The sequence below is a fragment of the Heptranchias perlo genome, unplaced genomic scaffold (genome assembly GCF_035084215.1).
Source record: "Heptranchias perlo isolate sHepPer1 unplaced genomic scaffold, sHepPer1.hap1 HAP1_SCAFFOLD_59, whole genome shotgun sequence".
NCBI classification, from domain to species: Eukaryota; Metazoa; Chordata; class Chondrichthyes; order Hexanchiformes; family Hexanchidae; genus Heptranchias; species Heptranchias perlo.
In genome coordinates, this window is record NW_027139612.1 from 1,399,623 (window position 1) to 1,420,151 (window position 20,529).

General features: G+C 46.9%; 3 non-coding genes across 3 annotated transcripts; 2 read left to right on the forward strand and 1 right to left on the reverse strand.

The window, feature by feature from the left end:
* Positions 1-4,560: 4,560 nt before the first annotated feature.
* trnag-ucc (transfer RNA glycine (anticodon UCC)) lies at positions 4,561-4,632 on the forward strand. The gene has a single exon. It is a non-coding gene; the product is annotated as a tRNA-Gly (tRNA).
* Positions 4,633-9,651: 5,019 nt separating this feature from the next.
* trnaa-ugc (transfer RNA alanine (anticodon UGC)) lies at positions 9,652-9,723 on the forward strand. Its single transcript has one exon. It is a non-coding gene; the product is annotated as a tRNA-Ala (tRNA).
* Positions 9,724-19,621: 9,898 nt separating this feature from the next.
* trnag-ucc (transfer RNA glycine (anticodon UCC)) lies at positions 19,622-19,693 on the reverse strand. The gene has a single exon. It is a non-coding gene; the product is annotated as a tRNA-Gly (tRNA).
* Between the last annotated feature and the right edge of the window lie 836 nt (positions 19,694-20,529).

Here is a 20,529-nt window from a genome sequence, read left to right on the forward strand (position 1 = left end):
CTAAACCAGGACCATTCACTCCTGGTTTGGGGAGAGAAAGCAGCAATGATTTTAATAGCAGGTTCTTCCCATTCTCTCTCCCTTCCCCTGGACACACCCTGTACACACACAGTCCGAGAATGACCTCTCCCTTCCCCCCTCTCACTCCACGTTCCGGGACCAGTTCCTGATCCACTCCGCCTCTTACAAACAGCCCCCGGACTCCCCCTGACCTTCCCCCGGACTCAATGCCGATGTCTGAGCCCATCTGCGGACACGGTCCCGAAGCGATGATCTGCTGTAACGAGGCTGCTCTTTGCTCCCTTCCCCCGGGGGCCGTGATCGCTCCATTCCCAGCTGTTTTAAACCATCTTCTTCCGCTCACTGAGGGAATGGCGCCCACAATTCCCAATCCAAAAATCGATGGAAACTTTCCCCAATTGGAATTTTTCCGAGTCTGAGCAAAGGAAGTGGGTCTGGGGGAAAGGTCAGAGGGAATGGGGTCCACAGGCAGTGCAGGAACAGGCACGAGAATGGGAAACAGATGGGATTCCACCAGTGCCTAACGCTGGAATCCAGACTGACTTTACAATCTCCAACTATTAAACTAGATGTTTCCATCCCTGCTGTTTCTCTCGGGGTCTTTTGATGGTAAAGAGCCTTTCAGAGATAAAGTGAGCGGCTGTGAAATCAGCCAATGGATTCTCTTCATTAATGGCCCCTATAATGTGTGACTGGGAGAGGATTTCCCAAACCAATCCTGGAGAAACATGGGAGGAAAGTGGGAGTCGGTGTATTTGCTGGGACCGTGTAGGGTTAATATCAGGCAGCAACAGTCTCAGATTAATTTAACCGGAGTGAAACTGTAGGTCACTGAGAGTAATATCGAACAGCCCTGAGCTGTAAAACTGCAGATAGTACAACAGGCATTAGAGGGTTAAATGTGACCCATTGTTTCTGTCCCTCTCTGTACTGTCCCCGAGTGTGGGATTAATAGTGTTTCTGACCCTTGTACAATATCAGTGAAAGATGAGATTGCATCTTCTGTCTCTCCAACGCGATCTTTCTGGATAAAACGGCACTTTACCGGTCAGTCTGGAACTAATACTGTTAACGTCTGTCTGTCACTGTGTCTCACCGCTCTCTCTGTCTCTCTCACCGTGTCTGCCTCCCTCTCTCTCTCTGGTGCTGTATATGAAGGTGGATACTGCTATTGAGCGTAATTTGGACACAGATAGTGAGTGTAAGACTGATACTGTCTCCGTATCTCTCTATTGCTGGACATGAAAGTGGGATACTGTCTGATATAAAATAGAGAGAATGAGATGTCCGGGCCGGGCCTCACTGTAACTGGGGATGTGTTCGGCTCCAGTCCCAGTTCCTGGTCATAATCTTTTCACAGATTCAGGGCGAGAGTCTCTGTGAGACGGTAACACTGGCGGAGAAACTCCTCGTCATAACTCAAACCCCAACACATGAGATTCTCCAAATAAGCTGGAATAAGGTGTTTGTAAAACGCTGAACCCGTCTGGGAGGGGATGTGTGGGGAGATAGAACAGGGAAACAGACTGAAATGGAGGAGCCGAGTTGACTTGTTATTGAATGGACTGTATTTAGGCAGGAATATTAACGATTTCTCATTGTAACGGGGCTTATTTGAAAGCTTCGGGTTTTGGGAACCCTTGAATATGAAGCCCGGGTCTGTCAGGGTTTGTGCGGAGCGCTGAGGTTCGGTTCTATTATCGATAAACGGTTTGAAACTGTGGGATGGAGAGAACTGGAGGTGGAGCTGGAAGATCAGAGGCCGCTCTCCCCTCTGTCACTCTGACTGTCTCCTCCCCTCGCGATTTCTCTGTTTAATCCCCCATATGGAACAAAAGCGGGTCGGTGGACTCTAAACACGGTTTACTCGTTAACAGGACGAAAGGTGAGTAATGTTCCTGATCTCCTGGGCACCAGGCAATTCACTGTTATTTGTTTCTATACAGAGTTACATTTCAGTGATTCCCCAGTGAGTTTGATGCGTTATGTAAATAATCCAACAAAATAGAACAGAAACGGAGTGAAGCGCTGAATTCCACAGATGTAGAAAGGATAGTCGAGCAGTTCTGGTGATTCTTTACGAGCCCAGCATGGCAAGTAGTTTAAATAAATACAAGAAATCTGGTGATGTGTGGGCTGGGATCTATAAGTCACCGTTTAAAGTACCGGACTGTAGTCACTGCCCCGACTCCAGTCCCATTAATACCTCATCTCGTCCACAACGAGACAAAAGCAGCTCAAAGCCACACTGGTAGCATGATATCAGCGTCTCCCTTCAGACAGTAACCAGTCCTTTCACAGATACAGAGGGTGGCTCTGAAAAGAGCCTTTGCACCGAGTTACATTGAAACTACAGCCCAGAAACAGGCCTTTCGGCCCAACTAATCTATGCCGGTGTTTAAGCTGCTCATGAGCCTCCTCCTTCCTTACTTCATCTAACTCTATCGGCATATCCTTCGATACCTTTCTCCCTCATGTGCTGATCTATCTTCCCCTTAAATGCCCCTATGGTATTTGCCTCAGTTACTCCTCGTAGTTGCAAGTTCCACATTCGAACCACTCTCTGGGTAAAGCAATTTCTCCTGAATTCCCTATTTGATTTATTAGCGACTATTTTATATTTATTACCTGAAGTTTTGGACTCCCCACAAGTGGAAACATTTTCTCTACATCTGTCCCAACAAACCTTATCATTATCTTAAAAACCTCGATCAGATCAACCCTCAGCCTTCTCTTTTCGAGTGAAACGAGACCCAGTCTGTTCAGTCTTTCCTGATAAGAATATCCTCTCATTTCTGGTATCATCCTTTTGAATCTTGATTGCACCTTCTTCAATGCCCCTATGTCTATAATATGGAGACGAGACCTTTTCGCAGTATTCCAAGTCTGGTCTAAACAAGGTTCTATACAAGTTTGACATAACTTCTTTGCTTTTCAACTCTATCCCTCTAGAAATGAATCCTACTGTTTGATTTGTCTTTTTATGACCTGAGTAACCTGGGTCGCTACTTTTAGTAATTTGTGTATCTGTACCACGAGATCCCTTTGCTCCTCTATCCCGTTTAGACTCTTATTATCCAAGCAGTGTGTGACCTCCTGATTCTTCATTCTGTAAGTTTATTAATTCCCTCTTGCATTTTGATGCATTCTTCTTTTGTATTAACTTAATCCCCCAATTTGGTGTCGTCCCCAAATTTTGGAATTGTACTTCCGATTCCCGAATCCAAATCGTTAATGTAAATTGTGAAGAACAGTGGTCCCAGCAACTGGAACTCAACTTCCCACCTTTTGCCAGTCTGAGTAGCGACCCTTAACCTCTATTCTCCGGTTTCAGTTTTGTCGCCAACTTACTGTCCATTCAGCCACCTGACTCTGACTCCACGTGCTCTGAACTTAGCCATGAGTCTACAATGTGGTACAACATAGAATGCCTTCGGAAAATCCAAATATATCACCTCTACTGCATTAAACTTGTCTGCACTTTCTGTTCCTTCTTCAAAGATTTCAATGAGTTTGGTCCTGTCCTTTGGGTTATCAGATTAAGCCTTGGCCGGTTTACTTGCTCTTGGAGCTCACAATGCGGGTTTTCTTCGGCAGCAGCACGGCCTGGATATCAGACAACACCCTGAGCGATGGTCACCCGTCCCAGCAGCTTGTTGAGCTCCTCGTCGTTGCGGATGGCCAGCTGCAGGTGTCTGGGGATAATGCGGGTCTTCTTGTTAGTCCCGGGCCGCGTTGCCGGGCAGCTCGAGGATTTCAGCCGTCAGATACTCGATGCACAGCAGCCAGATAGACCGGGGCTCCGGCACCCACACGTTCAGCATAGTTCCCCTTTCGCAGGAGCCTGTGAACACGGGTAACAGGGAACTGCAGTCCGGCCCGGGATGAGCGAATCTTGGCCTTGGACCGAGTTTTACCGCCGGTTTTTCCTCTTCCAGACATTTCCACAATCTCACAAACACTTTCACAAAGAATGAAGAAATCCTCCCGCACTCGCCCTTCTTATACCTTCTGGGGGAGTACAGTGGGGACACTTGTGATGGGTCTCTCTCAGAGTGTTTACACTGCCCGCTCACCCTCACTGATATTCTATCTTTGAACTGCTGTAATATTGTCCTTTAGTAATATTGCTGCTCCTCCTCCATTCCCTATTTCCCTGTCCTTTCTAAAGATCTGATAGACTTGAATATTAAGCTGCCATTCCTTTCCAGTTGGTAGTCAGGTCTCTGTAATGATTTAATGGAATTATTTAACTTTACTCAAATGCTGATGTGAGCTGTGGTAAAATGTATTTCCAGCTGGTCAAGTATTGCAGGTATCGACTGTCTCTTCAGTCCGATATCAGGTGAAGAATTACTGGCTGGTGTGGAATTTCCATTGATTGGGGGTTGGGGAAATCTACTGGGCGGAAACAGGAACTGCAACAGAGCGAGAAAGGATCCGTCAGAAACCAGTGAAAATGAAGAACAAAATCCAACAGCCTGCAGTGTCTGTTCAGGGTCTGATGTTTGGGAAATATTTTATTGTTGATTATTTTCAGCGATGGTGGTATAGTGGTGAGCATAGCTGCCTTCCAAGCAGTTGACCCGGGTTCGATTCCCGGCCATCGCAATTCAGTGTTCTTATTAGTTTATTTCCATCAGAAACTCTTAAGTTTATAATCGAATTTGATGCAGTTCAGTTGGATATTGTTTCCAAAACATAATCGGGTGTAATTATAGTAAAATGTTTTCAAACTTCATTTATTTTCCCGACAGAAGGAAAAGAGGAAAAACATGCTGGAAATACTGATTTACCAAGGGTCTAATGAGAGTGAGGAAGCGAAATGATATGTTTGCCTTTATTGTAAGGGTGTTGGAATATAAGAGTAAGGAGGTCTTGCTGCAATTGTCGTGTGAGGAAATATTGTGTCAAATTGGCCAATATTCGGTGGGGTTTAGAAGAATGAGAGATGGTCGCATTGAAATGTATAAAATTCTTAGACGGCTTGACAGGGTCGATGCTGAGAGTCTGATTCCCCTGGCTGGAGAGTCAAGAACTGGAGCTCATCGTCTCAAGATAAGGGGTTGGCCATTTAGGACCGACATGAGGAAACATTTCTTCACTCAAAGGATTGTGAATCTTTGAAATTCTCTGCACCCCAGAGGGCTGTGGATGCTCAGTCGTTGAGTTATATTCAAAGCTGAGATCGATAGATTTTTGGACTCTTGGGGAATCAAGGGATATGGGGATCGGGCGGGAAAGTAGAGTTGAGATCGAAGATCAGCCATGATCTTATTGAATGGCGGAGCAGGCTCGATGGGCCATATGGCCTATTCTGCTGATATTTCTTATGTTCTTATGTAAAGAGCTTTATTTCCAAGTGTGCTGACGACAATAATTTAGGTAGCACAGTAAACATTGTAGATGGGAGCAGAAATTTGCAAAGGGACATTGATAGATTACGTGAGTGGGTGAAACTGTGGCAGATGGAGTTCAACGTGGGGAAGTGTGAGGTCATCCCTTTGGACCATAAAACGATAGATCTGTGTATTTTCTAAATGGCAAGAAGCCAGGTACTGTGGGGGAGGAGAGAGATTTAAGTGACCAAGTACAGAAATCAATAAAAGTGATCACTAAATCACAAAAAAATGTTAAAATGGAGATTAAATTTTGATTTTTATCTCAAGGGAATTGGAATAAAAAGCAGTGGAAGTTATGTCCCAGTTATACAGAGCTCTGGTTAGGCATCATTTAGAGTTCAGTGCTCAGTTCTGGGCACCGCACTCTCTATAATGGCTTGGAATGAGAAGGGGGTTTTCATTGAAGGAACTCACTGAACTGCAGGGTTTTTGAAGAGTTACGCTCAGAAATGGGAGCGGAGCTCAGTTACTGCTTCACACTGTTGCAACACATTGAGGAGAACAGCATCAATGAAGAAAAAGGGAATGAAATGAAATGTGTCACACAGTTACATCTCGTTGCTCTGTCTGACCATTTTAGTCGCTACTTCCCTGCAGAGGGATTTGAAAATTTGAAGGAAAAGCGTTGCGTGAAAGATCCTTTTGCTTTCGAAAATCCTGAATCAATAATGAGGCTAAACTTGATGCCTGAGCAAGAAAACGAGCCGGTGCGACTCACCTGTGAGCACACTGAAAACACGCCACAAGTCATTCAGTTTGTCATCTTTTTGGATCAGTGCTTTCAAAGAATATCCTCTGTTATGATTACTGTTCTGTTGTTGCTGCCGTTCACAACAACCTACATGTGCGAACTGGGATTTTCGACTTTGACAAGGTTAAATACAAGAGAAAGAAACTTTACAGCGCACCTGAGATGCGTGAAGCACTTTCATCCTGTGATCCAGATTGGAACGAGATCATGACCAACTGACAGACCCACCCCTCACATTAAGGAAGCGAAACTCAACCTGATCTTCTTTTGCTGTATTTATACTGTATTTAAAATGCTTTTCAAGCAACGTCGATGTCTAATTTTAGTTATTACTTGAAGTGAAGTGAAGAGCGAGCATGGACTGACCTTTATTGGGATTTGATGCAAACTCCAGTCTGAAGTTATTATTGTTTGGGGTCCCTGGGGGAAGTGTTTTTTCTTCCACTGTGTCACGAGAAAAATAGTTTGATAAACTCTGTTCCACATTGTACGGTCAGTGTCTGTTCAGCAAACCCGCTCTGAATTCCTCAGTCTGTATTTCCAGAAACGGTTCTGTGGGCGACGCGCGCAATAAAGCACTGACCCACAACCTGCGACTAATGGCGGCCGGATGCCCCACAATCCCCCGCGCCCCAGAAACCCCTCTATCTCTCAGAGGCGCTGATTTCTCCGGCCAGCGGCCCTGGCCGCGACTGCGCATTGCGCCCCTTCGAATGGAGATAGACCGTATTCTACCCCGCGGGGCATTCTGGGTAAGATCATCAGCCATTGTAAACCCCTCTTGCTGATATTTCAGTGATTTGGTTCAGAAGGGCGAAGTTTATCTAATCAAAAGCAAAATACTGCGGATGCTGGAAATGTGAAATAAAAACAGAAAATGCTGGAAAGCAAGTGAGGCAGCGTCTGTGGACAAAGAAACAGAGTTAACGTTTCAGGTCAAAGTTAAGGTTTCGTCAGAACTGGAAGAAGTTAAAGAGTTAATAGTTTTTAAATCAGGTACAGAGCCAGGCAAAAGGCGCGGGCAGGGGAAGTACAAAATGGAAGGTCTGTGTGAGGTGGAGGGCAGGAGTGATAATGTGACAAAAGGGATGATGGTGCAAGGGGAGGAGGGTGGTAATGGGACAAGCAAAGAAACAAAAGATGGGTCTGGAGGAGCTTTAAAGTCAGCTCGATGTGTAAATGATAAAAGGGATGATGGTGCAAGGGAATGAGTGTGGTAATGGGACAAGTAAAGAAACAAAAGATGGGTGGAGAGGAGCTTTAAAGTCAGCTCGATGTGTAAATGATATCGTGAACCGAAAGAAATGCATTTGAAGCAGAGAGCCAAAGACACGCCAATAATAATTGCAGCTTTTCATTTGATTCGATTTTAAATCGCTAAGTTGATGAACTGAATCTTGTTTCTCTAATTTTCCAATTCAGATTCAAGGCCTCATTTTATTTTCTTTCTCTGAGCCCCTCAACTTCACCCGGCAGCGTAATGTTGGCGAGTTGTGATTGATTGCCCGAAGAACCAACAGGAAGAGAGCCCAGGCTGGAGGGCCAAGGGAGCAGCGTGTTCTGCACCAATCGTGGTGCTTGACGGGTGGAACCTGGGTCGGTGAGTCAGGTGAGTTAGTGGGAACCCCTGTTAATAATTTATCTTTGAAAAGCTCAATCGAGATTTCTTTTGTCAAGAAAGTAGTTTTAACATTTGTCAGTATTTATTTTATCTGGAGTTCCTATCATTAGTTTCAGACACTTCAGTGCCAAGTGGATCAACTGTTCAAATTCCCTCTTTCCATGTCACCTCTGAGAACTCTGCGTTTTCCAAATCTGGCATCTTGTTCATGGCCAACTTCCTTCGCTCTTTGACCAAGCTTAGTCCTAATGTGTCCTTCTTTGGCTCAGAGTCAATTGTTTTTCTGATTACGCTCTTGTGAAGTGCTTTGGAACATTTTACGACGTTAAAGGCGCAGGTTGTTGTTGATCTGCTAAAGTTGGCCTCAGCTTTGCCGGACAGAATCAGCCAGGGACGGCGGCTGTGCTGCTCCCCGTGGTCGAAATGCCGGCAGTTCGCTGGAAAGACTCACAAGTGCAGAATTTCCATTTGCCCGGGTACTGGAGGGTAAACAGTGACTGGGGCCGAAACCCACCATAATGCAGAACATTCAGGAGAGAAAGGGAGAAAAATAGAGGCTGTGATGAATCTGGATTTCAAACAGCGAGGACGTGTCAAGGAGGGAGAGTGTGTGGGACGGGGGATTTACAGATTAATAGGGGCAAGGAGGGAGAGTGTGAGGGACGGGGGATTTACAGATTAATAGGGGCAAGGAGGGAGAGTGTGTGACGGGGGATTTACAGATTAATAGGGGCAAGGAGGGAGAGTGTGTGGGACGGGGGATTTACAGATTAATAGGGGCAAGGAGGGAGAGAGTGTGTGGGACGGGGGATTCACAGATTAATAGGGGCAAGGAGGGAGAGTGTGTGGGATGGGGGATTTACAGCTTAATAGGGGCAAGGAGGGAGAGTGTGGGACGGGGGATTTACAGATTAATAGGGGCAAGGAGGGAGAGAGTGTGTGGGACGGGTGACTTAAAGCTTAATAGGAGCAAGGAGGGAGAGAGTGTGTGGGACGGGTGATTTAAAGCTTAATAGGAGCAAGGAGGGAGAGTGTGGGACGGGGGATTTACAGCTTATTAGGGGCAAGGAGGGAGAGTGTGGGACGGGGGATTTACAGCTTATTAGGGGCAAGGAGGGAGAGTGTGGGACGGGGGATTTACAGATTAATAGGGGCAAGGAGGTAGAATGTGGGACGGGGGACTTACAGCTTAATAGGGGCAAGGAGGGAGAGTGTGGGACGGGGGATTTACAGCTTAATAGGGGCAAGGAGGGAGAGTGTGGGACGGGGGATTTACAGCTTAATAGGGGCAAGGAGGGAGAATGAGTGGGACGGGGGATTTACAGCTTAATAGGGGTAAGGAGGGAGAATGAGTGGGACGGGGGATTTACAGCTTAATAGGGGTAAGGAGGGAGAGTGTGGGGACGGGGGATTTACAGCTTAATAGGGGTAAGGAGGGAGAGTGTCTCCGCGCCTCACGTTGCCCTCTTCTTAATCTCAAGGGCTTGACATATTCTTGCCGGCCTCTGCTACAATGTGCCTGAGCATTTCTAGTCCCGTCCAACCGTAAGCAAAGTGACTGATAACGGGAGTATTTGAAAATGTGCCCTGAAACAGGAAGGATGGTGAGAGCACAGCCCAAGGATTCTCACCCCCTCTCCCAGCCTTTCTTCTCCAAGCCCCCTTTCTCATTACTCTGAGTGCCGAGGCCTGGTTTCTTCCATTCACCCACAGTTATATGAGGTCCGCAAACTCCATGTTTAATTGTCTTGTTGGAGCAGAAAATGAGATGATTTTCGGCCCAGTAAATCATTGGGTGGCCGCATAAACTGAAGGCAATCAGTTCTTCTTTCCTTGGTTAAAACGTTGCTTCGGCTGGGGATGTAGCTCAGTGGTAGTGCACATGCTTTGCATGTATGAGGTCCTGGGTTCAATCCCCAGCATCTCCTAGAATGTTTTTGCACCTGAATTACCCCCAGAAAGATGAATCGCAATGCAGCGAGTTGCAACTTCTGAGGCTCCACAAGCGTTAAATTGTCCCGGAGGAGGACTTCATCTCACGGTCCCCTCAGCTGCTCAGCTCAGAGCAGCCGCCGACTGACCGGAATGTGTGACGGTGCAATGTCGAGCGAGTCGTCCCAGCTCTTGTTCCTGTTTGACCCTCCGTCATTCTTGCATGTCCCTTGAATGTCGTACTTCGAGGAAAATATTTGCAGGGCTCTGGGGATTGGGCGTGGGAGTGGGACTGGCTGGATTGCTCTAACATAGAGCTGGCGTGGACTCGATGGGCTAAATGGCTTCCTTCTGTGCTGTCACATAAAAACATAGAAAATAGGAGCAAGAGTTGGCCATTCGGCCCTTCGGGCATGCTGCACCATTCAAAATGATCATGGCTGATTTTCTAACTCAGTACCCTGTTCCCGCTTTTTCCCCATATCCCTTGATTCCTATGGCATTAAGAAACATATCTATCTCCTTCTTGAATACATCTAATGACTTGGCATCCACTGCCTTCTGTGGTAGAGAATTCCACAGCTTCACCACCCTCTGAGTGAAAAGATTTCTCCTCATCTCGGTTCTAAATGGTATACCCCATATCCTGAGACTGTTACCCCTGGTTCTGGAACCTTTCTATGTTTCAATGATTCAGAGTTTTGATTTCAGCCAAATCACTGACTATTAGCAATTGTTTTTTCCCGCTAAATTGTTTTTTTGAAAGTTCAATGTAGAGGAGCAGAAACCCCGTGAACTGAAGCAGAGGTTGAACATTGTGAGCACACGGAACCGCTGGGCATCTCGTTGTCCTGGAGAGAGGAAGCAGAAAGCCCACTTGTTTACTTAGAAAGTGACGCGCGGTTCGCTGTAGTTCTATACAAGTTAACATAACTTCTTTTCTTTTCAATTCTATCTCTCTGGAAATGAACTCTAGTGTTTGATTTGCCTTTTTATGGCCTTATTAACCTGCGCCGCTACTTTCAGTTATTTTTGTATCTGTACCCCTTTGCTCCTCTATCCCGTTTAGACTCCTATTATCCAAGCATGTGACCTACTTATCCATCATTCTGCAAGTTTATTAATGTCCTCTTGTATTTTGACGCATAGTTTCTCAGTATTAACTACACCCCCCAATTTAGTGTCATCAGCAAATTTTGTAATTGTACTTCCGATTCATGAATCCAAATCGTTAACGTAAAATGTGAACAGCACTGATCCCTGTGTTAAAGCACTTCCCACATTTTGCAAGTCTGAGTAGCAACCCTTTACCCCATTCTCTATTTTCTGTTTTGTAGCCAGCTTACTATCCATTCCGCTACCTGTCCCTTGCCTCCAGATGCTCTGAACTTAGCCATGAGTCTACAATGCGGGACATCATCGAATGCCTACTGAAAATCCAAATATATTACATCTACCAAATTAACTTTATCTGAGTCTCAACTGTAGAAATACAGGGGCCTGTCAGTGCGGACTGCACGGTGTGCGGATATTACACAGTGTGCTGAGAGTTCGGTACGTGTGGGAGTTAGGTGAAGTGGGGGAAGGAGGTGCTGCTTTGCCTTGCTTTTCCTGCAGAGCGGTAGTGGACCTGAGAGCGGTGAGCGGCGGGAGAGAGCGAGACCAGAGCGGGGATAAAAACAGCGCGGAGAGAGCGAGACCAGAGCGGAGATATAAACAGCGCGGAGAGAGCGAGACCAGAGCGGAGATATAAACAGCGCGGAGAGAGCGAGACCAGAGCGGGGATATAAACAGCGCGGAGAGAGCGAGACCAGAGCGGGGATATAAACAGCGCGGAGAGAGGGAGACCAGAGCGGGGATATAAACAGCGCGGAGAGAGGGAGACCAGAGCGGGGATATAAACAGCGCGGAGAGAGCGAGACCAGAGCGGGGATATAAACAGCGCGGAGAGAGCGAGACCAGAGCGGGGATATAAACAGCGCGGAGAGAGTGAGACCAGAGCGGGGATATAAACAGTGCGGAGAGAGCGAGACCAGAGCGGGGATATAAACAGCGCGGAGAGAGGGAGACCAGAGCGGGGATATGAACAGCGCGGAGAGAGTGAGACCAGAGCGGGGATATAAACAGCGCGGACAGAGCGAGACCAGAGCGGGGATATAAACAGCGCGGAGAGAGTGAGACCAGAGCGGAGATATAAACAGCGCGGAGAGAGTGAGACCAGAGCGGGGATATAAACAGCGCGGAGAGAGGGAGACCAGAGCGGGGATATAAACAGCGCGGAGAGAGTGAGACCAGAGCGGGGATATAAACAGCGCGGAGAGAGTGAGACCAGAGCGGGGATATAAACAGCGCGGAGAGAAGGAGACCAGAGCGGGGATATAAACAGCGCGGAGAGAGTGAGACCAGAGCGGGGATATAAACAGTGCGGAGAGAGCGAGACCAGAGCGGGGATATAAACAGCGCGGAGAGAGCGAGACCAGAGCGGGGATATAAACAGCGCGGAGAGAGCGAGACCAGAGCGGGGATATAAACAGCGCGGAGAGAGTGAGACCAGAGCGGGGATATAAACAGTGCGGAGAGAGCGAGACCAGAGCGGGGATATAAACAGCGCGGAGAGAGGGAGACCAGAGCGGGGATATGAACAGCGCGGAGAGAGTGAGACCAGAGCGGGGATATAAACAGCGCGGACAGAGCGAGACCAGAGCGGGGATATAAACAGCGCGGAGAGAGTGAGACCAGAGCGGAGATATAAACAGCGCGGAGAGAGTGAGACCAGAGCGGGGATATAAACAGTGCGGAGAGAGCGAGACCAGAGCGGGGATATAAACAGCGCGGAGAGAGTGAGACCAGAGCGGGGATATAAACAGCGCGGAGAGAGTGAGACCAGAGCGGGGATATAAACAGCGCGGAGAGAAGGAGACCAGAGCGGGGATATAAACAGTGCGGAGAGAGCGAGACCAGAGCGGGGATATAAACAGCGCGGAGAGAGTGAGACCAGAGCGGGGATATAAACAGTGCGGAGAGAGCGAGACCAGAGCGGGGATATAAACAGCGCGGAGAGAGCGAGACCAGAGCGGGGATATAATCAGCGCGGAGAGAGTGAGACCAGAGCGGAGATATAAACAGTGCGGAGAGAGCGAGTCCAGAGCGGAGATATAAACAGCGCGGATAGAGCGAGACCAGAGCGGGGATATAAACAGCGCGGAGAGAGTGAGACCAGAGCGGAGATATAAACAGTGCGGAGAGAGCGAGACCAGAGCGGAGATATAAACAACGCGGAGAGAGCGAGACCAGAGCGGGGATATAAACAGTGCGGAGAGAGTGAGACCAGAGCGGGGATATAAACAGTGCGGAGAGAGCGAGACCAGAGCGGGGATATAAACAGCGCGGAGAGAGCGAGACCAGAGCGGGGATATAAACAGCGCGGAGAGAGCGAGACCAGAGCGGGGATATAAACAGCGCGGAGAGAGCGAGACCAGAGCGGGGATATAAACAGCGCGGAGAGAGTGAGACCAGAGCGGGGATATAAACAGTGCGGAGAGAGCGAGACCAGAGCGGAGATATAAACAGCGCGGAGAGAGCGAGACCAGAGCGGAGATATAAACAGCGCGGAGAGAGCGAGACCAGAGCGGGGATATAAAAAGCGCGGAGAGAGCGAGACCAGAGCGGGGATATAAACAGCGCGGAGAGAGGGAGACCAGAGCGGGGATATAAACAGCGCGGAGAGAGCGAGACCAGAGCGGGGATATAAACAGTGCGGAGAGAGTGAGACCAGAGCGGAGATATAAACAGCGCGGAGAGAGCGAGACCAGAGCGGGGATATAAACAGCGCGGAGAGAGTGAGACCAGAGCGGGGATATAAACAGCGCGGAGAGAGTGAGACCAGAGCGGGGATATAAACAGTGCGGAGAGAGCGAGACGAGAGCGGAGATATAAACAGCGCGGAGAGAGTGAGACCAGAGCGGGGATATAAACAGCGCGGAGAGAGTGAGACCAGAGCGGGGATATAAACAGTGTGGAGAGAGCGAGACCAGAGCGGGGATATAAACAGCGCGGAGAGAGCGAGACCAGAGCGGGGATATAAACAGTGCGGAGAGAGTGAGACCAGAGCTTACTCTGAGAGCGAGACTCTGAGACCAGCGGCAGTTCGGGGTGACATCACCAGTCAGAAAGTGACGCGGCACAGGGGAGGCAGCTGATTGGTGAGTAGGTTCAGGTGAGTATTTCTACCATTTTACTGTAAGTAAAGTAATAAGGAAGGGAAGATCTGCAGGTTTTATAGCAGATAGTGTTTTTTTTTTAGTGAACCTAGGTCCCTAGTATAGTTAACATTTTCTAATTTCAACGTAATTTAAAAGGGGTAACTAAGCTAAGGCAAGTCATGGCAGCAGACCTCGCACCCGTGATATGCTCCTCCTGCAAGATGTGGGAAGTCATGGACACTACCAGTGTCCCTGCCGACCATGTGTGCGGGAAGTGTGTCCACCTGCAGCTACTGACCGATCGTATCTCGGAGCTGGAGCTGCGGGTGGACTCACTGTGGAGCATTCGCGATGCAGAGAAACTCGTGGATAGCACGTTTAGCGAGTTGGTCACACCGCAGGTAAAGGGTATACAGGCAGGAAGTGAATGGGTGACCATCAGGAAGAGTAAGAGATGCAGGCAGGTAGTGCAGGGGTCCCCTGTGGCCATCCCCCTCTCAAACAGATATGCCACTTTGGATGCTGTTGGGGGGGATGACTTATCAGGGGAAGGCAGCAGCAGCCAACTTCCTGGCACCACGGGTAGCTCTGCTGCACAGGCTGGGAGGAAAAAGAGTGAAAGAGATATAGTGATAGGGGACTCAATTGTAAGGGGAATAGACAGGCGTTTCTGCGGCCGCAACCGAGACTCCAGGATGGTGTGTTGCCTCCCTGGTGCAAGGATCAAGGACGTCTCGGAGCGGCTACAGAACATTTTGGAGGGGGAGGGCGAACAGCCAGCTGTCGCGGTGCACATAGGCACCAACGATATAGGTAATGAGGTCCTAAAAGCAGAATATAGGGAGTTAGGAGGTAAATTAAAAAATAGGACCTCAAAGGTAGTAATCTCAGGATTGCTGCCAGTGCCACGTGCTAGTCAGAATAGAAATAGGAGGATATTTCAAATGAATACGTGGCTAGAGGAATGGTGCAAGGGGGAGGGATTCAAATTCCTGGGACACTGGAAACGGTTCTGGGGGAGGTGGGACCAGTACAAACCGGACGGTCTGCACCTGGGCAGGGCCGGGACCGCTGTCCCAGGAGGAGTGTTTGCTAGTGCTGTTGGGGAGGGTTTAAACTAAAGTGGCAGGGGGTTGGGAACCTGAGCAGGGAGAGAGAGGAAAGCGTAACAGGAAGGGACAGAAGGTATGGAGTAACAGGTAAAGTGTTAAAAAAGGAAAAAGCAGGAACTAAGCGTCACAAAACAGATTTGAAAGTTCTTTATCTGAATGCACGTAGCATTCGTAACAAAATGGACGAGTTAACGGCACAAATAACTACGTATGGGTATGATCTTGTGGCCATTACAGAAACATGGCTGCAGGGTGACAACGACTGGGAATTAAATATGCCAGGGTATTTAACAATCAGGAAGGACAGGCAGGAAGGAAGGGGAGGTGGGGTGGCTATGTTAATAAAGGAAGGAATCACTGTAATACAGGTAAATGATATTGGGACAAAGCATTAAGATAATGAAACAGTTTGGATGGGGATAAGGAATAATAAGGGGAAAAAAAAACATTAGTGGGCATAGTATATAGGCCTCCTAATAGTTGCAACTCTGCTGGAAGAAGTATTAATCAGGAAATAGTCGGGGCATGTAATAAGGGAACAGCTATAATTATGGGGGATTTTAATTATCATATTAACTGGACAAATCAAATTGGGCAGAGCAGCCTTGAGGACGAGTTCATTGAGTGCATCAGGGATGGATTTCTTGAGCAGTATGTAACTGATCCTACTAGGGGGCAGGCAACCTTGGACCTGGTCCTGTGAAATGAGTCAGGATTAATTAATAATGTCCTCGTTAAGGATCCCCTTGGAACGAGCGACCACAACATGGTTGAATTCCATATCCAATTAGACGGTGAGAAGGTTGATTCTCAAACAAGCGTACTGAGCTTGAATAAAGGAGACTATGATGGTAAGAGAGCGGAATTGACTAAAGTGGACTGGGAACATAGATTAAAGGGTAAGACGGTACATGAGCAGTGGTGTTCATTTCGGGAGTTATTTTACAACTTTCAAAATAAACATATTCCACTGAGGAAAAAAGGGTGTAAAAGAAATGACAGCCATCCGTGGCTAAGTAAAGAAATCAAGGATAGTATCCGACTAAAAACAAGGACATATAAGGTAGCCAAACTTAGTGGGAGGATAGAAGATTGGGAATTCTTCAAAAGACAGCAAAAAGTAACTAAAGGATTGATTAAGAAAGGGAAGTTAGATTATGAAAAGAAATTAGCAAAAAATATAAAAACAGATAGCAAGAGTTTCTATAGTTATATAAAAAGAAAAAGGGTGGCTAAGGCAAACGTAGGTCCCTTAGAGGATGAGACCGGGAAATTAATGGTGGGAAACATGGAGATGGCAAAAATGCTGAACAAATATTTTGTTTCAGTCTTTACAGTAGAGGACACTAAGAATATCCCAACACTGGACAAACAGAGGACTCTACGGGGGGAGGAGCTAAATACGATTAAAATCACTCAGGAGATGGTACTCAGTAAAATAATGGGACTCAAAGCGGATAAATCCCCTGGACCTGATGGCTTCCATCCTAGGGTCTTGAGGGAAGTGGCAGTAGGGATTGTGGATGCTTTGGTGATAGTTTTCCAAAATTCCCTGGACTCAGGAGAGGTCCCGGCAGATTGGAAAACTGCTAATGTAACACCGTTATTTAAAAAGGGTATTAGGCAGAAGGCTGGAAATTATAGGCCAGTTAGCTTAACATCTGTGGTGGGTAAAATTTTGGAGTCTATTATTAAGGAGACAGTAACGGAACATTTAGATAAGCATAATTTAATAGGACAAAGTCAGCATGGCTTTATGAAGGGGAAGTCATGTCTGACAAATTTGCTTGAGTTCTTTGAGGATATAACGTACAGGGTGGATAAAGGGGAACCAGTGGACGTAGTGTATTTAGACTTCCAGAAGGCATTCGACAAGGTGCCACATAAAAGATTATTACTTAAGATAAAAATTCACGGGATTGGGGGTAATATTCTGGCATGGGTGGAGGATTGGTTATCGAACAGGAAGCAGAGAGTTCGGATAAATGGTTCATTTTCGGACTGGCAACCAGTAACCAGTGGTGTTCCACAGGGGTCGGTGCTGGGTCCCCAACTCTTTACAATCTATATTAACGATTTGGAGGAGGGGACCGAGTGCAACATATCAAAATTTGCAGATGATACAAAGATGGGAGGGAAAGTAGAGAGTGAGGAGGACATAAAAAACTTGCAAGGGGATATCGACAGGCTGGGTGAGCGGGCGGAGATTTGGCAGATGCAATATAATATTGGAAAATGTGAGGTTATGCACTTTGGCAGGAAAAATCAGAGAGCAAGTTATTTTCTTAATGGCGAGAGACTGGAAAGTACTGCAGTAAAAAGGGATCTGGGGGTCCTAGTGCAAGAAAATCAAAAAGTTAGTATGCAGGTGCAGCAGGTGATCAAGAAGGCAAACGGAATGTTGGCTTTTATTTCGAGGGGGATAGAATATAAAAACAGGGAGGTATTGCTGCAGTTATAGAAGGTATTGGTGAGACCGCACCTGGAATACTGCATACAGTTTTGGTCTCCATACTTAAGAAAAGACATACTTGCTCTCGAGGCAGTACAAAGAAGGTTCACTCGGTTAATCCCGGGGATGAGGGGGCGGACATATGAGGAGAGGTTGAGTAGATTGGGACTCTACTCATTGGAGTTCAGAAGAATGAGAGGCGATCTTATTGAAACATATAAGATTGTGAAGGGTCTTGATCGGGTGGATGCAGTAAGGATGTTCCCAAAGATGGGTGAAACTCGAACTAGGGGGCATAATCTTAGAATAAGGGGCTGCTCTTTCAAAACTGAGATGAGGAGAAACTTCTTCACTCAGAGGGTGGTAGGTCTGTGGAATTTGCTGCCCCAGGAAGCTGTGGAAGCTACATCATTAGATAAATTTAAAACAGAAATAGACAGTTTTCTAGAAGTAAAGGGAATTAGGGGTTATGGGGAGCGGGCAGGAAATTGGACATGAAGCTGAGTTCGGATCGGTCAATGCCCTGTGGGTGGCGGAGAGGGCCCAGGGCCTGTGTGGCCGGGTCCTGCTCCTACTTCTTGTGTTCTTTCGATTTGTGGTTGGGATCAGATCAGCCATGATCTTATTGAATGGCGGAGCAGGCTCGAGGGGCCGATTGGCCTACTCCTGCTCCTATTTCTTATGTTCTTATGTTCTTATAAAAGCAAAAGGATCTTTCACCCAACGCTTTTCCTTCAAATTTTCAAATCCCTCTGCAGGGAAGTAGCGACTAAAATGGTCAGACAGAGCAGCGAGATGCAACTGTGTGACTCATTTCATTTCATTCCCTTTTTCTTCATTGATGCTGTTCTCCTCAATGTGTTGTAACAGTGTGAAGCAGTAAATGAGCTCCGCTCCCATTTCTGAGCATAACTCTTCAAAAACCCTGCAGTTCAGTGAGCTTCCTTTAATGAAAAACCCCTTCTCATTCCAAGCCATTATAGAGAGTGCGGTGCCCAAAACTGAGCACTGAACTCTAAATGATGCCGAACCAGAGCTCTGTATAACGGTGACATAACTTCCACTGCTTTTTATTCGAATTCTCTTGAGATAAAGATCAAAATTTAATCTCCATTTTAATATTTTAGTAATCACTTTTAGTGATTTCTATACTTGGATCCCTAAATCGCTCTCCTCCCCCACATTTCCTAGCTTCTTGCCATTTAGAAAATACACTGATCTATCGTTTTCAGGTCCAAAGGGATGACCTCACACTTCCCCACGTTGAACTCCATCTGCCACAGTTTCACCCACTCACTTCATCTATCAATGTCCCTTTGCAAATTTCTGCTCCCATCGACAATGTTTACTGTGCTACCTAAATTGTCGTCAGCACACTTGTAAATAAAGCTCTCTGCATAAGAACATAAGAAATAGCAGCAGAATAGGCCAAATGGCCCATCGAGCCTGCTCCGCCATTCAATAAGATCATGGCTGTTCTTCGATCTCAACTCCACTTTCCCGCCTGATCCCCATATCCCTTGATTCCCCTCGAGTTCAAAAATCTATCGATCTCAGCTTTGAATATAACTCAACGACTGAGCATCCACAGCCCTCTGGGGTGTAGAGAATTCCAAAGATTCACAATCCTTTGAGTGAAGAAATGTTTCCTCATGTCGGTCCGAAATGACCGACCCCTTATCTTGAGACTATGAGCTCGAGTTCTTGACTCTCCAGCCAGGGGAATCAGATTCTCAGCATCTACCCTGTCAAGCCGTCTAAGAATTTTATACATTTCAATGCGATCACCTCTCATTCTTCGAAACTCCACCGAATATTGGCCAATTTTACACAATATTTCCTCATACTACAATTGCAGCAAGACCTCCTTACTCTTATATTCCAACACCCTGACAATAAAGGCTAACATATCATTTCCCTTCCTCACTCTCATTAGACCCTTGGTAACTCAGTATTTCCAGCATGTTTTTCCTCTTTTCCTTCTTTAGGGAAAATAAATGAAGGTTGAAAACATTTTACTTTAATTACACCCGATTATGTTTTGGAAACAATATCCAACTGAGCTGCATCAAATTCGATTGTAAACTTAAGAGTTTCTGATTGAAATAAACTAATAAGAACACTTAATTGCGATGGCCAGGAATCGAACCCGGGTCAACTGCTTGGAATGCAGCTATGCTCACCACTATACCACCATCGCTGAAAATAACCAACAATAAAATATTTCCCAAACATCAGATCCTGAACAGACACTGCAGGCTGTTGGATTTTGTTCTTCATTTTCACTGGTTTCTGACGGATCCTTTCTCGCTCTGTTGCAGTTCCTGTTTCCGCCCAGTAGATTTCGCCAACCCCCAATCAATGGAAATTCCACACCAGCCAGTAATTCTTCACCTGATATCGGACTGAAGAGACAGTCGATAACTGCAATACTTGACCAGCTGGAAATACATTTTACCACAGCTCACATCAGCCATTGAGTAAAGTTAAATAATTACATTAAATCATTACAGAGACCTGACTACCAACTGGGCAGGAATGGCAGCTTAATATTCAAGTCTATAAGATCTTTGGAAAGGACAGGGAAATAGGGAAAGGAGGAGGAGCAGCAATATTACTAAAGGACAATATTACAGCAGTTCAAAGATAGAATATCAGTGAGGGTGAGCGGGCAGTGTAAACACTCTGAGAGAGACCCATCACAAGTGTCCCCACTGTACTCCTCCAGAAGGTAGAAGAAGGGCGAGTGCGGGAGGATTTCTTCATTCTTTGTGAAAGTGTTTGTGAGATTGTGGAAATGTCTGGAAGAGGAAAAACCGGCGGTAAAGCTCGGTCCAAGGCCAAGTCTCGCTCATCCCGGGGCGGACTGCAGTTCCCTGTTACCCGTGTGTGAAGGCTCCTGCGAAAGGGGAACTATGCTGAACGTGTGGGTGCCGGAGCCCCGGTCTATCTGGCTGCTGTGCATCGAGTATCTGACGGCTGAAATCCTCGATCTGCCCGGCAACGCGGCCCGGGACAAACAAGAAGACCCGCATC